Source organism: Schistocerca americana, chromosome 1, assembly GCF_021461395.2.
Source record: "Schistocerca americana isolate TAMUIC-IGC-003095 chromosome 1, iqSchAmer2.1, whole genome shotgun sequence".
Classification (NCBI taxonomy): domain Eukaryota; kingdom Metazoa; phylum Arthropoda; class Insecta; order Orthoptera; family Acrididae; genus Schistocerca; species Schistocerca americana.
This window is the reverse complement of record NC_060119.1, coordinates 749859129-749866778: the sequence shown is the minus strand read 5'-3', so window position 1 is coordinate 749866778 and position 7650 is coordinate 749859129. Positions and strand designations below refer to the sequence as shown.

General features: G+C 42.2%; 1 pseudogene; it reads left to right on the top strand.

The window, feature by feature from the left end:
• The first annotated feature begins 4363 nt into the window (after positions 1 to 4363).
• Positions 4364 to 4481, top strand: LOC124558200 (annotated as a pseudogene).
• Positions 4482 to 7650: the final 3169 nt, after the last annotated feature.

The window sequence follows — 7650 nt, the reverse complement described above, 5'->3', positions numbered from 1 at the left end:
AATATATTAAGCAGATTCAGAAGGATGTAGGTTGCAGTAGGTACTGGGAGATGAAAAAGCTTGCACGGGATAGAGTAGCATGGAGAGCTGCATCAAACCAGTCTCAGGACTGAAGACCACAACAACAACAAGCAGAATTCCACAAGAGAGAATTCACGTTTAAAGTTAGGAACATCTGAGGTTTCAGTGACATAAGTCAGTAGCCCAAAAATCAGTTCTGAACACTGTATTCCACGTTAACTGAGAAATTAATTCTGAACCTATGCCATACACTGATACTCGCCACTATTGGTTGATGTCCAAGTAAGTCTAACGTTACTGCACTTTCCCTCATGACTGGAAGGTAGAGTATGTTGCAATAAATACCTGGCAGTTTTATGAATGGGGCTCATCCCCATACCTTGTATGCCACGAGCCGATTTCTCTCGTGCTTCTGGCCAGTCTATCAACCTGGCAGATAAGATTTCGCCGCTGTTGGTGGCTGATGACGGCGTGCTCGACGAAATTGTTCGACACCGAGATGAATGTCGACAGCGCTCTGAAGTGTTCGGCATCACCCCACACCGCTCATCTTCTAATGGGTAGCTGTCACTGTCAACAGTCCACCTATGTCTCCCCAGTCATAGCGACCGAAGCTTCACTTCCTTCCAGCCTTCCACCACCAATGGCTGCTCCTCTCGGTTAGTTTCTTCGGATTCCAGTTCCTTTAATATGTTTAACCTTTCTTTGGTTCAGAAAATAATTTACATTTTGTATTGGCAGTTTTAGATTAGTTTCTACCCTTCCTCTCTACGTAAGTATTAAATTTAATTAGTCCACAGGTACTTTAGAACCTTGCTAATCGAAAGTCCCTTGCTTTCCACCAACGACAGGCTTCTAATTGTAGGCAGGGAAGCTCGCCCCTTGTTTCAGAACTTTACTGTAATTTTCAACATGACTAAAATTTCAAAAAAGTTCATACATTTCTCCAGAACCCAAAGGTATCTTCATCCAGATTGGTTTCTACCACTTCCACTTTCTTTTGTAAATAATTTGAGTCAGTAGTATTCAGCCATGACTTACTTAACTGATTACATTGATAACAAAGTCATTATAGTCTGATAAAAAACACCAATTGATAAAGAATGTGGAAGGTAATCGTCCCCGTCCTTTTAATTGGAACCATCCAGGAAATTCCCTTAGGCTATTTAGGAGAAATTGAATTTTGGAGGCTATCTGGACCACCACCTTACCGAGTGCGAGATCCTTGTTTTATCCCTTGCACCACATCACTCAGATAAAAAAAAAAAAAAAGAAAAAAAAACAGGTTATTTTACAATCAATCAACTAGTTTTTGTATAACCAGGAAGGAAATTAAGAAGACGTTTCCTGAGTCTGTATGGACACTGAATATTGTTTGTTATATACAAGATGTTATAGGTACAAGCGCAAATATTTTTACTAGTTACTGAGGACAACGTATGGAATAACATGCATCAATATTTACTTCATTTGCAGACAAATAATTATAGCGCTTAGGATTAGTATGTTTACAGATTGGTTAATACCTCCATTTACAGATGGCACATGTAAGCCATTAATGGCCGTTTTCGCCAGGCCAGGAGGTCAGGTGTTGAAGCGTGGATGTGTGGACGTGTGGACGCAAAACGGTCTATACCGACAGGCGTAATATATTTCGTGCAGCAGTTACGACTGTGGAAAACATCAGGTGCTTAACTATGTGACATGTTTGTGGAAAGACTGTTAGACACAGAGGAGAGAAAAACAACTAAAACATTGAATTCAGTACATATTATCAGTGCTCAAAATATCTCAGCACCCTCTATATCAGTTTCTCTCGTTAAAAATTCGTCACAGCTGTTGTGTTTCCCTAAATGCAACATCAAGCAATAGGCCTTTCACACTTTTTGATGAACAACAGCAATCGACGGACGAGCTCTGATCCAGGTGCTTTACCTGAACCGGAATCGTGACGAAAAATTCGTTTTTACCCGCAATGTAATACACTGGTGAACCTAATGTTATGACTAAATGCTTAGTAGAATGATAGACCACGTCTGGAACCGATTAAAGTAGAGATTCTATGTGGCATGTGTTTGAAAAGTCTTTAGTAGTTTCCCAAATGTATGTGGCACCAAATGTCGATACATGGGGTTACAGATTTTCCGTAAATTACGATCCTGTTATTTGTGGGTGCAGAGAAGACTGCCAATAGGGTACCAGATGTGCTCCATGATGTGCAGATCAGACTAATTTGGTGGCCAAAACATCAACAAGAATTCGCTGTCATAGACTACTGTAACGCGATTCTGGTCACGAGCATATTGCTAAAAGATACCGTCGCCAACGGGGAAGGCATCAAGCTGAATGGATTCCATCAGTCCGCAACAGTTTCACATGGTTCACAGCCATCAATGTGCCTTCGATTACTACCACAGGTTACGCAGAAGACGAGGTGAAGGTCTATCCTGTCGATAATCGTTTGTGCGTTAGTTCTGAAAGCTAGTGACCACTTGTTGGCGCTACTCAGCTAGTCAGTCAGCAGCAGCCGGCCGAGACACAGGCAGATACAGGGAAGTAACCGATTCGGTGACATTTTACGAGTTTCTAACCGGGAGTGAATTGTATAGTTTCATCTGTGTGCGTTACTAGTTTAGTTTCTTGAGTTTCTGTGTGTTAACTTAATATTTAAAAGACACAGTTCTCGCGTTTTCGTTTGCTTCGGAAAGTAAATCAATTTTGTTACATACGCAAGCTCCTAATCAGAAAATTATTGAGTCTCACCTGCATGCTTTTGAAGTAGATTTTTTGAAGCTCTACATGTTAATCTATTAGGCACAGTTCTTGCGTTTTCCTTCACGTCTACAATAGAGTTCTGTAATGCTTGTCGATTGACCTTGTTTGTCTATGTAGTGTTTTTTTCCATGACCTTTAGTGGGCAGATGCGAGCTGAATTGCTGACACTTTGCTCTCAGCTCCAGGCTGTGATGGCTTCGGTTACACAGCTTGAAGCTGCAGTGGATGGACAGCACTGTTGTGGGCCAGCTGTGCGGATCCAACGACTGAATTCTCCTCTCAGCCCACACCAGGGACCAGCCCAATTACTGTTCACATTGAGATTGACCTCTCATCTGTGGTTGAGTGGGTGCCTGCCTTGGAGTGTGGCAGGCAGTGAAAAGTTCCCAGGGGGCCACACGTAGGCCTCCCCAGTTAGTCTGACAAACAGGTTCCAGATGTTATTGGGGTCTCACATTGTGCCTCAGCCAGATGCAGTCCTTTGTCCTGTTTCAGATGGAACCTCTCAACCTGTAAGATCCAGGACTTCACAAAGGGTGGGATTTTTGGTAGTTTGGATTTCCAATAGGAAGCGTGTTATGGGGCCTTTTGGAGACATATTGCCAAGCAGGGGAAGAATGACGATGTGCATACCAGGTGGAGTCATTCCAAAAATGAAAAGAGTCCTTCCGGATGCCATGAAGAACATAGTGTACAGTCAAATGCAGGCGGTAGCTTACGTTGGTAGCAATGATGTGCGTCACTATACATCGGAAGACATTCTCTTCTGAACCAAGTGGAAAACGTAAGTGCTAGAGGCTACCAGTCTTGCTTGTGAGATGAAAGTACAGCGCACCATTTGCAGCATATTCGACTGGACCGACTGGAACAGATCTGAGCGGATGATCTGAAAATGTGGCTCAGACGGTTGTGCTGTAGATTTTTCGACTTGCGCCATTGACTGGTGGAGTTTCGAGTTCCACTGAATTGGTCAGGTGTCCACAATACGCAGGCGACGGTTGCACAGGTAGCAGGGCTGTATGGCGTGGACTGGTCGGTTTTTCAGGTTAGAGGGTCTCGCGGAAATTCAAAAAGGGCTTCAAAGAGTGCAGGTCGAACGTAGGAGAACGTATAACAGTTGTAAACTGTCGTAGCTGTGTTGGGAAAGTACCTTAGTTCCAAGCACTAATAGAAATCACTGATGTTAAAATCGATATAGGCACTGAAAGCTGGCTAAAGCCTGAGATAAGTTCAGCGGAAGATTATGCGAAGAACCTATCTGTGTAGCGTGTTTTTGCTGTTAGAAGTAGTTTCTCTTGTCGCAAAATTGAAGTAGATTGTTCCTGTGAGTTAGTATGGGCAGAGGTGATTCTGGGCAACCGGAATAAATTAATAATTGGATCCTTTTACCGACCTCCCAACTCAGATGATAAAATTGCTGAAAGGTTCAAAGAAAAGTTGAGTCTAATTTCAAACGCTTACCAGAGTCATAATAATATGATCCCGGCTGAGGTTCGAGTCCTCCCTCGGGCATGAGTGTGTGTGTTTGTCCATAGGATAATTTAGGTTAAGTAGTGTGTAAGCTTGTGGCAACGGCCTTGCCGCAGTGGATACACCGGTTCCCGTCAGATCATCGAAGTTAAGCGCTGTTGGGCATGGCACGCACTTGGATGGGTGACCATCCCGGCCGCCATGCGCTGTTGCCATTTTTTCGGGGTGCACTCAGCCTCTTGATGCCAACTGAGGAGCAACTCGACCGAATAGTAGCGGCTCCGGTCACAGAAAACCATCATAACGACCGGGAGAGTGGTGTACTGACCACACGCCCCTCCTGTCCGCATCCTCAGCTGAGGATGACACGGCGGTCCGATGGTCCCGATGGGCCACTTCCTGAAGACGGAGTGCTTGCAGTGTGTAAGCTTAGGGACTGATGACCTTAGCAGTTAAGTCCCATAAGATTTCACACACACATTTTTGAAATAATAATGTAGTGTGACTAGGGCCTGCCGTCGGGTAGACCATTCGCCGGGTCCAAGTATTTCGATTTGACGCCACTTGGGCGACTTGCGCGTCGATGGGGATGAAATGATAATGATGATTAGGACAACACAACACCCAGTCCCTGAGCGGGGAAAATCTCCGAGCCAGCCGGGAACCGAACACGGGCCCTTAGGATTGACATTCCGTCGCGCTGACCACTTTTTCTTTTCTTTTTTTTTCATCTCATTTTGTTCGCCTTTGTTCGTTGCATCTTTTCGGGGCGGACGTCATCAGACATCTGTTTTAAGTTTGTTGTTGATCGATTAACTGAGTTTTTTTATTACAGAGGGAAGCTAACCCTCTGACAGAACACGCTGAGCTACCGTGCCGGCCCACTCAGCTACCGGGGGCGGACACCAGTCATACATTTCATACAATTACAGTTGGTGGTAGCTCTAATTTACCCTCGACATGTTGGCGAAGATACATGTTTCCGTCCGGAGGTACGATAAAACGTTATCCGAAATTGTGTTAAACGCATCCCCTGAGAGCTATTTCGAGCAGTTAGTTCATCAGCAGATGCGAATAGTAAACGGTTTTGAAAACACGCTTGACCTCTTAGCAACAAATAATCCTGAGTTAATAACGAGCATCAAAACCGATTCAGGAATTAGTGAACACAGGGTTGTCGTAGCGAGAATGAATATGAATATTGTACCACTCGAAACCTCAAAAAATAAACGAAAAATAAATCTATTCAAAAAATCATATAAAAATTCACTTGACGCCTTCCTGAGAGACAATCTCAACTCCCTCCAAATTAACAATGACTTAAATTCAAAGAAATACTATCGACAGCATTTGATAGATTTATATCAAATAAATTAACAAACGATCCCCCTTCGTACACAAAACGGGTCAGAACACGGCTGCAGAAACAGCGAGAAAAGTATGTCAAACTCAAACGAACGTAAGATCTCCAAGACTGTAATTTAGCGTGGACATCAATACGAGATATTTACAATAGTTTCCAAAACGAAACTTTATTTCGAAATCTGGCAGAGAATCCAAAAAGATTCTTGTCTTTGTAAAGTATACTACTGGCGAAACACAGACAATGCCTTCTCTGCGCAATAGCAATGGAAATACTATCCACGACAGCGCTGCGAAAGCAGAGTTAGTGAACACAGCCTTTCGAAATTCCTTCACTAAAGAAGACGAAGTAAATATTTCAGAATTCTAATCAAGAACAGCTGTCAACATGAGTAACTTAGAAATAAATAACCTGGGAACAGTGAAGCAACTTAAGTCACTTAATAAAAGCTAGTCTTCTGGTCCAGACTATATGCCTATCAGGTTCTTTTCAGAGTATGGTGATGCAATAGCTCCGTACTTAAGAATCATATACAAGCCTTCGCTCGACAAAAGATCCGTACGCAAAGACTGAACAGTGTCAAAGGTCACACCAATATTCAACAGAGGTAGTAGCAATAATCCACTAAATTACATTCCCAAATCATTAACATCGATTGGCAGCAGGATTCTGGAACTTACGTTGTGTTCGAACATTATGAATTATAAAAGAGAAAAGTCTGTTGGCACAACGTCAACACGGATTTATTTGGGAAACACAACTATTTCTTTACACAGTGTTGAACGCTGTTGACAAGGGATTTCTGACTGATTCCGTATTTTTAGATTTCCAAAAAGCTTCACATAACTGGCTTTAGCGAAATTGCGTGCTTGTGGAATATCGTCTCCGTTTTCTGTGTCTGGATTCGTGATTTACGGTCAGGGAGGTCATAGTTCGTAGTAATTGATGGAATGTCATCGAGTAAAAGAGACGTGACTTCTGGCGTTCTCCAAGGTAGTGTTATAGGTCCTCGATATCTGAATGGTGCAAAAAATGGCAACTGACCTTAAATTATGAAAGTTGTGAGTTCGCCCACGTCAATGCTGAAAGGAAAGCGTTAAACTTCGTTACACGAAAATTATAACTAATCTAAAGGCCATAAATTCGGATAAATACATTAAAGTTCTTATTTTTTATTCTCTCTATTATTTAATGAGATTTTTATTAGATTGCGTGTTATTAATTGATTTTTATTTATGGTTTGGTTTAGCGATTCCTTTGTACTGTTTGCTCCTTTTATTTGAGTCCTTTTAATAATGTTTACGGTGGCTATGAAGTCCGTATTTCTTACTGTTCTCCGTAAGTTAAAGAATACGGTAATACCATATGCGTTTGGCAGCAGCAGATCTCGTTGAGTTTCCTTGCTGGAACTTCTCCACCTGAAATCGCTAATTTATCGCTCTACGGAAATCGATCGGTACAGCCAAGTGCTGTGCTGTGTCATGTGTACGGAACGTGGCGTCCAACTTTATTTTGTGATGTTATGCAAGACTTCGGAGAAATATTCTCGACGAATCCCAAAACCATATAAAACTGCAGGTTCACACCGTAAAACCTCACAACACGTCCGAAAAACTTGCGTCTTTATAATGACCGAATAGTTCTTTTGAAATGATTAAGGGTCATGAACTCTACACAACTGATACTCCTCTTGTGCTTTTATATGTATTTATTTTCTTCAGTACGATTAAACATAGATTATTGCCTTAATGGTGGCTTCCAACAATCTACTCTTCATCCGACATAGAACATCTCTCTTCCAATGTCCAACATGGAATAATTATCTCTTTGCCGTAGCTTAATACAGTCTGTATATCTTTGTCATCGAGTTCGCACGGAGATGCTTAAACTCCACAGAGTATTTATCTCTCGCGCAAGTATTTTACGTTTACTGTTGTATTAATAGTCCATCGTTTGCATCATGAAACGGTACCTGATTACAATTTCGACCAAAAACTGCATATTATTGGCATAGCACTTAG